Source organism: Canis lupus, chromosome 15 (assembly GCF_011100685.1).
Source record: "Canis lupus familiaris isolate Mischka breed German Shepherd chromosome 15, alternate assembly UU_Cfam_GSD_1.0, whole genome shotgun sequence".
Classification (NCBI taxonomy): Eukaryota; Metazoa; Chordata; class Mammalia; order Carnivora; family Canidae; genus Canis; species Canis lupus.
The window spans coordinates 27,372,434-27,387,359 of NC_049236.1; the positions used below are offsets into that span (position 1 = coordinate 27,372,434).

The 14,926-nt window shown below is 35.6% G+C and overlaps 1 long non-coding RNA gene across 2 annotated transcripts in view; it reads left to right on the forward strand.

The window, feature by feature from the left end:
* The window catches only part of LOC102154855, a 45,672-nt gene extending 37,270 nt beyond the window's left edge, over positions 1 to 8,402 (forward strand). For both annotated transcript variants that reach the window (XR_005370434.1, XR_005370435.1), the window contains 2 exons: positions 6,139 to 6,256; positions 6,927 to 8,402. This is a non-coding gene — a long non-coding RNA (uncharacterized LOC102154855). The remainder of the gene's footprint in view (positions 1 to 6,138; positions 6,257 to 6,926) is intronic.
* Positions 8,403 to 14,926: the final 6,524 nt, after the last annotated feature.

Here is a 14,926-nt window from a genome sequence, read left to right on the forward strand (position 1 = left end):
CAATCACACTCCTCACTGTTTATCCAAAAGAGATGAAAACTTATGTCCACACAAATCCTGGCACACGGCTGTTTATAGCAGCTTTTTTCATAATTGCCAAACCTTGGAAGCAACCAAAATAACTCAGTGTGGGTGAATGGATAAATAAATTCTGTTCCATCCAGACAGTGGAATATTAATTGACACATGAAATGGGAGAACCTTAAATACATATTACTAATTGAAAAAAGCCGGTGTGAAAAGGGTATTACTGTAGGTTTCCAAACATAATACATTCTAGAAAAGGCAAAACTACAGAGACAGAAAAAAGGTCAGTAGTAGTCAGAGGTTGGGGTGGGGAACAGTGGCATGGATAGGTGGGACACAGAGAATTTTTTAGGGCAGTGAAAATACTCTCCTAGTTACCATAACAGGTACGTGGCATTAACAAACATACGTTTGTTTAACCAATAGAGTGAACCTATGTGAACTATGGACTTTTCGTGATACCAATATATAAGCATAGATTCCTTAATTTTAATAATCTGGTGGGGGATGCTTTTAATGCGGATTGTTACATATGTGTAAAGGCAGAGGGTGGATCATAAATCTCTGCAACATTTCCTCAGTTTTTCTGTGAACCTGAAACTTCAAAAAAAATAAAGCCTTAGTGAAAAAACAAAGCAAAATGTCTGTCTGCGTTCCAGGGGACGGGATTACACAAAAGCATACCAGTGGTGAGAATCATGAGTCTTGGAACAAGTGATCTTGGGTTCTGCCTACTTGGACAAATTCATACAACCTAATGGACCTCCCCTTGTGTGTGCTACTTTAACTCTCATGAAAAACCACCCTGTTCACTCTGCTGATCTACTTTGTATATTAGGGCAGAAAAGAAAAAATTAAAAAAGCTCATACAATGAAATACGGGCTCTGAGTACTCAATATTTTTTCCAGTCTAAATTTTCAATTCCTTTTTTTTTTAAATTTTCAATTCTTATCATAGAACTCATTGAATTCAAATAGATAATTACACTATATCCAAAATATTCCATAATGATGACCAAACAAATGATCCAGGTTCACTTTTTATAATCTAAATGTTATTTGCCATTTTCTTCACACAATAAGCTAAGAAATGCAAAGAAAAAATATTCCTTATTTCAAATTAAAAAAAAACAATTAGAAATATATAAATAGGTTTGTTAAATTCCTAGATAGGTATGTTTTTAGAAAGCAAAGTAGTTAACCTTTTTAACCTGAGAGTATCAAGATCCTATGAAAAGTCAGCTTTTTAAAAGTACAAGAACTCTAAAACTTCTATTTCAAATATACAGAGCAGAAACAAAAGCTGTACTCAAAGAACTCTTCTAGGGCATTGGGAATATGTTCTCCTTCAACACGAATCCGTAGATTTAGAAAATTTTCTTCCATGGGTTTACAACAATCTACCCTCGAATGCATAGTTTGAGTAATTGGATAAACCATATATATTTTTTAATGTACAAATACGTAATTTCTTGGCGCTATTAACAATTCTTCTGAAAGCCTCTAGAAATCATATTGCAATGCAAGTACAATTGAAAATATGTAAGATGCTAAGGTCACAGATCAGGTTCAGCATCACTTGTACAAATTTATATAATTTCCTGGAGCTTTCTTTCTGTGCCTGACTTTACAGAGCTGAACACTTTGGCCTATCTCAAATCCATTTTCAGCTCAAGAAAATGGCAGATTTTTTTTAATGGCTAATTTAAAATGTTATGAAAATAAGTTATTCTTTTCCTTACTTCAATTCTCAGGAGAAGAATTAAAAGAAAATAAAAATCTTCTTTACATGGAATATGACATTTAAGATTATCATCCCCTTATATAAGTATGGCCAGCCCCTTTAATTTCTGTGAACTTTCATCAGATGAGTGGTTATTTTTAAAATATAGTTGTTCTTGAATGTTTCTTGTTTCTCAAATTCTATCTTGTTTACTGCCAATCCATTTTTTAAAGATTTTATTTATTTATTCATGAGAGACACAGGGAGAGAGAGAGGCAGAGACTTAGGCAGAGGAAGAAGGCTCCCTGCAAGGAGCCCAATGTGGGACTCAATCCTGGACCCTGGGATCATACCCTGAGCTAAAGGCAGACTCTGCACCCAGGCGTCCCTTGCCAATCCATTTTTAATGATATCTTTTCACTCTCTAGTCCAGTATTTTTTGGCTATATGTATAATTTTTTCCTAATTTTCAGTGTTGCTCTTTTCTTCACCTATGGCAATGTTTTGCAATGGAATTGGAATCTCCTTTTATTTTTCTTCTAAAGGAAATGCTATTGTTACAAAATGCTAAATTTTATTGACATTAGCAATAGAAAATAATAAACAGTGTTGAAAACCAGATTTTAATTTAACAGAATCAGAACCTAAAGACTGAAACTTGTCTCAGTATCTAGGGACATTGAGGAACATGAATATATAATCAAAGATAGTATTTTTTTTTTTTTGCAAAATGCAGACAATATTATATTTTCCTTTCTGATTCTTCATTGTCTTACTATAGGCAAAGGTAAAAGCATGCTATGAAAGCACTTTAAAGCATGAAGTACAGTTATGGGTTGAATTTTGTCCCACAAATTTGTATGTGGAATCCTACTCCCCCCTCCCAAGGTCCCTTACAACATAAGCTTATTTGGAGATAGGTCTTTAATGAGATGATCTAGTGAAAATAAAGTCATTAGTGTGGGGCCTAATCTAACATGATCGGTGTCCCTTTAAAAGGGAAATTTGAAAACAGAGAAATGCATAGAGGAAATAATGATGTGATGAGACATCACACTTTACAGCAAAAAGATGGCCATCTACAAGCCGAGGACAGAGGTCTGGAACAGATTCCCCCTCACAGTCCTTACACAGAACACTGCCAATGCATTGCTCTCAGACTTCTAACCTCCAGAATAATAATCTAACCTCCAGAGACAATAAATTTCTGTCATTTAATCCACTCAGTTTGTGGTGCTTTGTAATGGCAGCTCTAGGAAACTAATACAAGTACCTTAAAACTGTATCGTCTTGTGCTTATTAGTATTGTCTTCTAGTTATTAGTAGTAGTTTCTAGAAACTAGAAAGAAGAGACAAAACTGATATTATCCAATGAGGGGTAGTCTTCCCTTTTATTTTTATTATCATTTATTGATCATGTCCTACATTCCATCAGCTGTCATGAGTTTTGATGCCTTAATGCAGAAATAGTGTGTTGACTTAGTGGTTAAAATCTCATATTTGGAGTTAGATCCCCCTGATTCCATGAAATTAAATTCTGATTCCATTATTTATGGCTGTATGTTTTTATGCAGTTTATCTGTAGTCGTATCTATCAACACAACTTATGAGGCCTAGTGCAAAACAATAATTCACCTTGTGAATTCAGCATGAAAAAAGCATTGTTAAAAATACTAAAATAGAAAACTTTATTTTTATAAAATATTTTATAACATAAAATGTAGCAGGGTAATGGTGACGTGGATAACAACATAGAGTTACAAAATGTAAAAGAAAAAAGTCTTATATATAACAATAAATAACAATATTTCATTGTGGTATCCTGCTTGGTTATAAGATTATTCTGACTCAATTTTCTACAAATTCATTTATTAAGTTATTATTTAACAAAATTTTGTTATTATTAACAAAATTTGTTTGAAAAAATTTAATCTTTCAACAATTTGAAAATGACATCAGTTACTATTGGCAAATGTAAGATCACAAATAATTTTTGGTAATTTTTCATTTGAGAAAAAACTTTCTGCTGATGTAACTAATAGAGCAGTTAGGGTATTTTGTAGACTATATTAATATTAGGAGGGGATCCCTGGGTGGCTCAGCGGTTTGTTTGGCGCCTGCCTTCAGCCTGGGGTGCGACCCTGGAGTCTCAGGATCGAGTCCCACGTTGGGCTCCCAGTATGGAGCCTGCTTCTCCCTCTGCCTGTGTCTCTGCCTCTCTCTCTCTATCATGAATGAATTTTTAAAAATCTTTATATTAATATTAGGATTAATTTCTGATCATTTTTTTAGAAATAATTATAATTGGTGGATCTAGAGCTTATGATCCTCATGGAACAGTTACTCTAAAAAGGTTTAACTCAGTGCAAATCAATTTTCATAACTCTAAATTTAATTTTAAACTTAAGTAGACACAATGATATTTTAATATTTCCTCCCACAATTTCTGTAATTAGTTTAAGAAACCAAAAGTAGATTCATGATGTGAGTATAACTCCAAATGCCTATTAATACAGTATTTTATCTCCAAATCCTCAATCGGGGCGGGGGAAAATTAACTTTAAAATTGTTTTCCTCATTAAGGATGGATTTATTTAAAGTTTCATATGGAAATCAGGCCCTTTTCTAATATATTGGTCTTTAAACTTAATTCCTATTTTTAATGTGGATATTTGCTTTCGAGTATTACCTCAGTTTTCAAAAGTAAATATTCTGAACTCTGAAGAATTCTAATCGCTTCTTGATAAGCGTTTTTTTTTTTTAATTTATTTATTTGAGAGAGAGAGATCATATGAACAGAGGGAGGGGCAGAATGAGAGGGAGAGAGAATCTCAACCAGACTCCCCATTGAGCCTGGAGCCCTGATGTGGGGCTCAATCCCATGACCCTGAGATCATGACCTGAGCTGAAATCAAGACTCAGATGCTTAACCGACTGGGCCACCCAGGCGCTCCCCCCGATTAGCTTTATTAAAATGCCCATATGTACCCTTTATTTTGTAATAATATGCTATCATCATATATGGCCTGGGCACCAGCAGTTCTTCTAAAGGGTTCATATCAGTGCACCGGCCATGGAGATGGACAGTCAAGCCAGTCTCCCAACATGGGCCCAGTGCTGTTCACATATGGGGCCTCCCCTCTCCCTTAGAGCTATGGTGACTGTGTCCAGGTCCCACCCAGCCACCTTAGATACCCGAAGATACCCCTGATTATTCTGAAGACTGCACCTGTGTGTTGGGCCCAGATCAATTGTTCAATGCCCATGTGCCTATCAGGCCATGATCCCAAGCTGGAGGTGGCATGAGCACTCCCAAGCTTTCTCCGTTGTTCACTCACACTTCCTTGTCTCGCAGATCACATGGAGTTCCAAGATAAAATCATTAAGAATTTCAAGTGGTGACATCAAAGCTATAAACCAAGTACAAGGCCCTCCCGAGAGCAAGGCCCTTTGCTTGCCTTGTCTGTGTTTGCTTATTCAACTAAGAAAATAGATTAATACCTACTTGGTAGGGTTGGTGATGATACTGAATTAGTTAATATATGTGATGAACTTATAAAAGGGTCTGATTCATAGCAAATAATCATTATTAGTCCTTGTATTATAATGACATTAAGACTCAGTCACTGTCTCAAAAGTGTTCATAGGCTAGTTAGAAAAGCATGTGAACAACTTATTACAAAAATACAATAATAAATACCACTATGCCTTGAGAATAGAAAAATGTCCTGTATACAAGGGATTAATAGAGGTGAAACTAATGTACACATATAGCTCAGTATAATTAATAGCACTTGAACTTCCATTGTGGATATAGATCTCAAAAGAATCTTGCTTCTACTCTAACCTTGAAAGGGGAAAGAAAAGATAATCTGTAAAATCATAAGTTTTTAGAACCCATCAGAAAGCCAACTCAGTGAACTGAATTCCAAAGAGCAACAAGCTCCTTCAAAAAGACACTGTGTTCAGCAGTGGGACCTGGGAGCACTGTCAGTTGAGCATCGTCCACTTGGTTTCAGCTCAGGCCATGATCTCAGAGTGGTGAGATCAAGCTCCATGTCAGGCTGGTGCTCACCATGGAGTTTAAGACTCTCTCCTCTCTCTCTCTGCCCTTCCCCCTGCACCCTCTCTTTCTCTTTTAATCTCTCTCTCAAATTAATAAATAAAAAATTTTTAAAAAACACTGAACATGCAAACTGTTTTGCCTTTGGCAGAATATGGGAGGAAGTAGTAGCATACATAAACGTGTATAAAAGGAAATGACTGAAATTTTAATGAATTTTTCAAGATTGAGTGTCAGCAAAAGAATTTAGAATCCCTGGAAACCTCAGACACAAAGGTCATCTGTATTTTCTCATCATCCTTTTAACATAAGCCTCCCGTCTTAGGCATATAAGGAAGCTTGGGATCACAAAAGGGGATCTGAAGAATCAGCTGCTGAAGGATAAGGAAGAAATCCAAACTCTTCTCTCATGGGAGCAAAATCCTTCCACTGCTGTGGCAGAGGTAAGACCATGGCCAGAATTTTGTACCCTTGTCATGACACAAAGCAGAGCTGCTGGAGGAGGGCAGATCAGTCCCTTGCCCACGAACCCCCGTTCTTACAAGAGAGGGGGAGATGGGAGGAAAGCTGAGAAAACCCCACTCTGAAGCTGAACCTTATTCTTGAGATTGCCCCAGAACAAAGAAATTTCTCTGCCTCTCATGAGCTTTGCATCAAATAATAAGCAACAGCAGTCAGCTGCTGGTGTAGCTTCCTAGCTTCAGAAGCGGAGACCCTCTGTTGTCACACCCACGTAAGGCCTGCTCAAAGCTGATGGGGAGGAGCGTAGCCCTCCAGCACCACAGGCCTCCCCTTAAGCTTGAGGTAGCCAAAGTTCCTCCCCTTCGGGACCCAGAATCACCTCCACCGATGGCTGGCCATAGCAGAAAACTGCCATTAGATGGCACCAAATCTCAACCAAGCTCCAGACCGGTCTGGGTTACACAGCTGTACACCTGGAGCTTGCTAGATGTGCAGCCTGGCCCTAGTCATTTCAGTATTTTTGTCGTATTACAATTGAATTTGATTGTATTACAATTGAATACTGATTTTTTTATTGCCATTTGCCTCTGTGACATTGGGTATTGCTCTCCCCCTCTTTTTCTGTTTACTAAAACAATGTATTCCAACTAGGTATGTGACTTCTTGGGAGAAAGAGATCACATGCACCCGTACAGAACATCTAAGATTAAATAAATATTCTAGCTCAATTTATCAAGAATAAAAATGTTTCTGAAAAAAAAAAAAAAAAAAACCCGTTCCTGAACTACAGTGGCACACAGGAAGAGAAGACATTTGGCATGTGTTAATGTGGTTCCCATGATCTTCAGGGATCCAAATGGAACCTGGAGCTACCATTGATGACACATGGATGATAAGTATTTGCCAGATCTGGAAAATTCAATTCTTGCCATATTCATGGATTACTAAGAGAGTATAGCTGCCAGATATCTTACACATAAATGTGCTTGTTTTCTTCTCTTTGCAGCAACTTTTTACTTTTAGGAGGCATTAATGATCTTGCCTAAATCAGCTATTACATCGAAGATTTTAAATGGTGATTTGCAGCTTGTAGTTTAGGCCTTTTTATTTCCTCTCATTTTATTTTTGTTCCAAGAGAGAAAAAAATACATAAACACGAGTCATCAGCCCCCTGGTTTAGCCTGGTATCAGACCAGTTTAGAAGGCCTTAGAAGAGGGAATGAAGAGATATTTGAATTGAAAGATAAAAAAAGAAATAGTGAAAAAAGGTCATAGTCACTTGCTTAGTTCTTGGGCCTAAGCCAATTTTCAAATCCATTTGTACTGATGGAAGAGGTAGCCAGGTCTCTAGAAGGAAGGGTCCTGCAACATGTATATCCTATAATGATTCCCCAGTTAAAGAAAAAAATGAATTAAAAAATCAAAACCTTTCCCATTGTATATTTTTGAGATTCCAACAGGCAAGAGTTTTTTACACTTACTGTTCTCCTTAACATTTAGTTGGGAATTGACTGTCTTAAACCTCAACAGACATACATTTTACTTACTACATTTCCTATCCAGACCTCTGAGTCTCTATATGAATTTCCTCTTACTTGACCTCTCAAGCTCTTTACAGTTCTCGTCTGTGATTAGCACAGTACAGATGCACTTGCTCCTCATTCCTCCTTATTCCTCATATCCGACTTTCCTCAGCACTTCAAGCATGATCGTCATGTAATTTGTTTCTTCTTGTCTTTCATTTCTTGGCTCAGTGTACTCTCCACAGAGACTCCTCCCTGAGTATTTAATGTTAGGTAGCCAGTACCTGTTCTATATGATAGGATGCTCCCTAAAGTCCATTGTAGTACTGGTGATATGTGACAATCATGTTTGTCTTTTCTGTCTTTCCCCAGTAGAATGGAAAATCCAGGAAAATAAGTATCTTGGCTACTTGTTCCTTACTATCTCCTGCCACTTAACAATAGAATTGAAAACAAGATTCTTGAGTAAAAGACCTCAGTTTATGTACTTGTTAAACCTTTATCTTTCTTTTTATTAGTATTAGGTATAAAATAAGGATTTAAAATTGCTTTGGGACACCTGGGTGGCTCAGTGGTTGAGGGTCTGCCTTCAGCCCAGGGTGTGATCCTGGAGACCCGGGATTGAATGCCACATTAGGTTCCCTGCATGGAGCCTGCTTCTCCCTCTGCCTGTGTCTCTGCCTCTCTGTGTCTCTCATGAATAAAGAAATACAGTATTTTTTTTAAAAATAAATAATAAAATTGCTTTAAAAATGAAATGAAGTAGGGATTTTGCTTCTAGGAGTGGCAATGGTGATTTGTTTCAGTCCACTGTGCAGAAAAGGATTAAGAAAGCCCACAAGTGTGCGTGTGTGTGCGTGCGCGCACATGCTGTGACGTGATGCTGCCAAGGCAATTGGCCAAATTCTAGAGGAAAAGAAGTAAGACCTAGAGATGTGAGTCTCTTATCTACCTCCATTTTTCCTTTGTGGGATCTGCCAATTCTGGAAGAGATAATTGACAGGTCAAAAAAGCTGATGAGAGTTTTTGACAAATTTATAAGAATCATAATGAAAATTGGGTTCAGTGGTCAACAGAGAGCATTGGTAAGTCACTCTAGATTTTTATTAAAATCCAAATGGTCTGCACCCCCAAAATAAGTATAAAATAGGAAGTGAGACTTCTGAGTTCAATTCCTGGTAGGAGTGAGGTAATTCTAGTTTGTGGATGATCTGAGCCACTTACAGAAGCAAACACAAATCTGCTTCAGAAAAAATAAAGTTCTTTTAGACCTTGAATATCTCTTTACAGATTTGTATATTGAACCTAGCAAATAATAAAGAGCAATCAGGCAAATGAAAACCAAGAGAACTGGAAAAAAAAAACAAGCAAGCAAACAACAGTAATTGACTACAACAAACTACTGCTACAATTGTTTTAGGAAGTATACATATATTGAATACCAAATTACCATCTCAATTTCAAACTAAAACTGTACCCTTAATTTTTTACCCCAAACTTATCTTGCCATGTCTTTCCTTATTGCTGTCAATGATAACACCATGTTTCCATAGCTCAGCCCAAGACATTGTTGTCATCTTTGACTATCTGTCTTTGTTGTCATACCATATATATAATTGGTTAGGAAGCCATCACTCTTATTTAAAAATACAGGTAAATACATAATCTGACCATTTCTCATTACACCCACAGCTACAAGCGTGTTGCCCTGTTCTCACTGAATTGTCTGTGGTCTCAAGATAGCAGTCAGGGTGATTCTATTAAAGCGTACATCAAACCAGATTTTCCTCTGCTTGAAATTGTGCAATGTTTACCCTCCCCTTCTACTCAGAACAAAAAAGCCTTAAAAATGGCTCACAATGTCCTATACCTTTCCAAATCCATGTCAAGCCCTTATAGTTTTATATCTGTATCATGCAATATATATCTCACTGAAATTTTTACTGTAGCACTTATGCTATAGGATGTCAACTGTGTGTGTTTTCCTATAATATACATGTTTACATTGAGCCAAGAAGCGTTCTGTTGGCACTGCAAATACTGCAATGAAAACTATTTACTGGAAGCCTATATTAATCATTTTTTTCAAAAACTCATAATTTTGGTAGCAGAATTAGATTTTAGTCATCATAAGTGAAGACTATCTTATGTTGATTAATGGGCATCAGCTGCTATTGTAAATAAGCAACACTTTAAAAATATCTTGGGCAGCTTGGGTGGCTCAGCGGTTTGGCGCCGCCTTCAGCCCAGGGCCTGATCCTGGAGCCCCGGGATGGAGTCCCACGTTGGGCTCCCTGCATGGAGCCTGCTTCTCCCTCTGCCTGTGTCTCTGCTTCTCTTTCTCTCTCTGTGTGTCTCTCATGAATGAATAGATAAAATCTTCAAAAAAATAAAAATAAATAAAAATAAAAACATCTTGATATAACTATTTTTGCATGAGTTTGCCTTATTTTATCACTTTTCCTTTCATGTAATACTTTCTGATGATTCTCATTGGGCACCAGAAGGCTATTTTATTAAACTATTTTAATCTATTGATAGTTTAAGATAAACAAACTTGGATATATATGACTGGTAGCCTTTTTTGGTGGGGGGAGGGGTTTGCTTTTGTGTAATGATTCACAGTTAAAGTAGTCTCCCATTGCACTCCCATTGGACTCTCTTACTAATATATTTCAATCTAATGATAATTGAAAGATAAATTTGAGAGTAAATAAATTTTGATGTAAAGAACTGTAGAGGGCAGAGATGCTAGAATCTAGAGCACAACCCTAATTACTACATGGTTATCATTTCTTTTATTCATAAAGCTAAGCTTAGAGGTACTTTGAAATTCAAGACTGTTAAATTTTGAAAGTTGAATTTTTACTAGAATTCAGTTTCCACTGGCCTCTCATGTATCTTTTTTTTTCTTTTCCTTATCCACTCAAGTAGAAATTAGAACTATTTATGTTCTTAAGCTCAATCAAATTAGATTATGTAATTGATTTAAATCAGAATAATAAAATAGAAATTAAAACTATATACCAATTTTATATAAACTTTATTTAGCAAGATGACTAATACATTAATAAATCTAACAACCTTGGTTACTGTCACTGTGACCTGGCCCCTCCTAGTCCACATCCTGAATCAGGATCTCAGACGTCACCTAGAGTGGAACTTGTGACATGTTAGTGGAAAAATGGAAACGACATTTTGATATTCACTTCTGGGGAGGAAACTGTTTTGCCAAAAACAATTCACTTTGTAATTTTTCATTTCAATTATCTGCAGCACAATGGCTAAAATGTGTTTTCTTCTCTTTTGTTCTGATTTTGTAAGGAAACACAAGATCAGTCTATATAGCCACCTGAACACTGTTGCCAAGACCATTCCTTATAAAGAGGATTATTTCTGCACAATAGAGAGTGCAAGCACGTTTCCTTTCCCTGTCAAAATTCTCTCTACCTTGGGATAGGAATACACCCCCCACTCTTCTTTTCCCAAATTAGATAGTATTAAAGTTCTAAAAAGAAGGCAAATCTTTAAATATCATGTGTTATGAGATAAAACATTTGAAATTTGCCTTGATAGCAATGTTTGTCTTTATATAAATGTTTTTAGACATAAAAACATCTTAGTATATATTCTCTATCAGTGTACTTCTCTTAAGAATTACTTTCCTCTTTACATGCCTACAAAGTGACTAACTTAACTCCACCATTTATAAGGATAACATACTGTTTAGCTCACTAAAACTTAAGGAAAAAAGAAAATGTAAAGACATCTGAACAAATAGATTTTTTTATATATAGTTTATTTTATAAGATAAAGTAATATAACAATGTTTTATATGCAAGATTTATATTCTTAATACACATTTACTAAAATGCTAACTTCTATGCACTTATAAGGCTTTTGATACTCAATTTAGGGAGATAGTGGAACAAATTAAATCCATTAGGCTGCATGTAGAATTCTAAAGTTTAGAAACACTTTGTCAATAGTATCTTTCAATTTGAAAATTTTTTTCTTTAAAAAAACACAAAGAAAAGCAATATGGGACTCTTTATAATTTTATTCTTTGTTCATTCAGTACATCTTGATTGAGTGCTGACTTTGTATTGGGCATACCTCTTTAGTACTAATGACACAGTAAGAAAAACGGAAAGAACTTCCTACCCCTGGGTGACTTAGGATAAGTGAGTATAACTAAAGAGAGAATAGCAATTGCTATAGAAATACATTGAATTTCCTTGTACATTGAACTTTTTCTCAAAGTGATGAAGTGTAATGTTCATTCTACTCCCCACCCATACTCCTTTTACCTATACATTGAATTGATCTTCTAAAATTGTTCGAAAGCAAATAAAAGATTTTTTCTGAAGATTCATTTTTTAGACACAAAAGAGGTAATATGCAGTTTATCATTCATAGAGTTCTTACTCTCTTCCCTATTTCTTTGTGACTATTCTATTTCAAATAAGTCAGTGCAGAATATATACTGCCCTCATAACCTATGAGCAAATGTAGAAGTCAGATATGTGTGGAATAGTTCTTATTTCTTCACTGGCCTGAAATATTAATGTAACTCCCCAAAAACAGTGCCAGAATAAACCTCTGTCATTGAACCATCGTTATTTTGCTGTACATGCAGTTCATTTACTTGCAGTGATTTGAATAGCTTGCTTGACAAGAATGGCAAAATCACAATCTTATGCTGTGACTCATTTTCGTACTTATTCTGATTAGAATTTCCCTGAGGGCAAATAACATGCCTTATTCATCACTTTAAAATAATCAAATAAAAATCAAACAATAGAATTACAATAGTAGTTAGCAATTCATATACATTAAGTTTGTTGTTGACTTATGTAATTTTGGGGAGATGAAAACAGAGTTGTGCTTTCAGGTAAACAGGAGAATTCCTTAGTTAACATATGACTTGAATATTGACAGTTCAAGAATATGAAAGCCAGAGCAGTGCATCTGAGATTTAGTCTAGGTATCAATTCCTAGAGAAATTGTTCCATGACCTCTCTTTTTTCAATGGGCATACTGCTCATACCCTCTCCTGCCCTGAGACTGTATCTCTTCTTTATTTTTCCATATTTCTTGTCATTACACTTAACACATGGTTTATAATTGTGAGTTGTAGTCCCAGACAGACAGTGAGCTCAGGACAGGAAGTATGTTTTATTCCTCTTTGCAGACTTCCTACCTAGTCTTAAATAGTTTGAGTTCGAGTGAATTCATATATTCCTATGCTTTAGAATGTTGTGTGGATGAACTGAATGAATCCATGAGTGAATGAGACCGTCATTTTGGCTGGGCATTCTTTCCTTCAGATAACCCAACTAACTCTCTGTTTTCAGTCTAGCTTCAACATGCCTTTTTTTTATTTTTTTTTTTCTGTCCTGATGGTAATAGATAAAATAAATCTGAAATACAGAGTAGTTAAGTTTATTGATTCAGAAGGTTACTTAGCAGAGTTAAATCTAAAATTCCAGATGAATTGAAAGAATGAGACAGGCAGCTGGTGGCTAAAAGTTTAGTCTTTTGTGTCAAAAAAAAAAACAAAAACAAAAAAAAACCACCCAGCTTAGAATATGGGTCGTCTTGTTGACAGAGGTAAGGTGCGTAATTTTTCAGAATCTGTGCTTTTGAGTAATGCCTGTTTTGTAGTACTGCTGTGAAATAATCTGTATGTAAAGAATAGTCCCATGCTTAGTATATATATAAATATATATATATATATATATTTATATTTATTTATTTATTCATGAGAGACACAGGGAGAGAGAGAGATGCAGAGACACAGGCAGAGGGAGAAGCAGGCTCCATGCAGGGAGCCCGACGTGGGACTCGATCCCGGGTCTCCAGGATCACACCCTGGTATATATTAAATACAATAATCTTACATATAAGTATTGGCATTATTGCTTTTAAGTAATAATAATAATTCAGACTAATAGGAAAGTCATAAGATGAAGGAAATACAAACAAAAAGCCTGGGTGTCCATATGACAGAGTGTAGTAACAAACAAACAATAACTCATGAAGTTATAGATCCTAGAAGGTAATTTCATGATGGGGTAAGTATATTCACAAAATGGCTGTAGCTTTTGTGAGTAAATATCCATGTGTGCTGGGGACAGACCTACTTTACATTTCTTGCCTCACTTATTAATAGCTCTCCATTTCACTCTCACAGTTGTCAGAATTTGGATGATGGATTGCACTGTTACAAAATGATGGCATACGTGCTTATGTGGAAAATTTTAGGGGGAACTTTCTGAAATATCTAATAAGCACCAGACAATGAAAATTTGCAAAACCATATGTAAAAGGGTCTCAGCTTCTATATACAAAAATCTAGGTTGTTCAACATTTCTAGTCTATCCACATGAGACCATCTTGAATGCAGATATTTTTTTAGAAATTCACGTCAGTGTTCTTTTACCACATACCTGATAAGAATGTAATTTGGGTGGGTAGAAGTGAAACATGCCAAATGACTCTCAAGGCTTGCATTTTTACTTTTTTTTCTTTCTATTTTACAAGCTTACTTCCACATTCAACTTATTTTAAAAAGCCTTATTTTTTTTTTTTACCTTTATAATCTAAGATTCAGGAGTTGAAAATAGCGAGAAATGTTCATTTTCTTTCTTTCTCCCTTTCTATACAGAGTAACATCCTTTCCAGTAACAAATATTCAATAAAGGGAAAATACAGTTGTGATAGAATATTCTTGTTATTTACCAATCTTCTTTGTTAGCATCATGAAATAAAGCATCATGTTAGCATCATGTTACTTCAAGTGATTTCTACAAGTCTGTTCTCAGCCATTATCTAAAAACAGAAATAGAAAATAAGTTGCAGTTCTTCATAAATACAGCCATTTTTGCTATCAAAGATCTTCCTAATTAAGAAAGCAAATATGCAGGTTGCCTCTCTTAAATAGATCAGTTTTTGAAAACACATTCTTTCAAGGTATTATGTAGGACGTTTCTCATTGTGTTAAATCATTAGTGGTGAAAAAAGCAATATCAGATTATGGGAATGTACAAAAGAATTGCATTTTAAGCTATTATTCATGGAAATACAGATAGAGATTCAGATTACATTATTAGAAATCCAGTAATT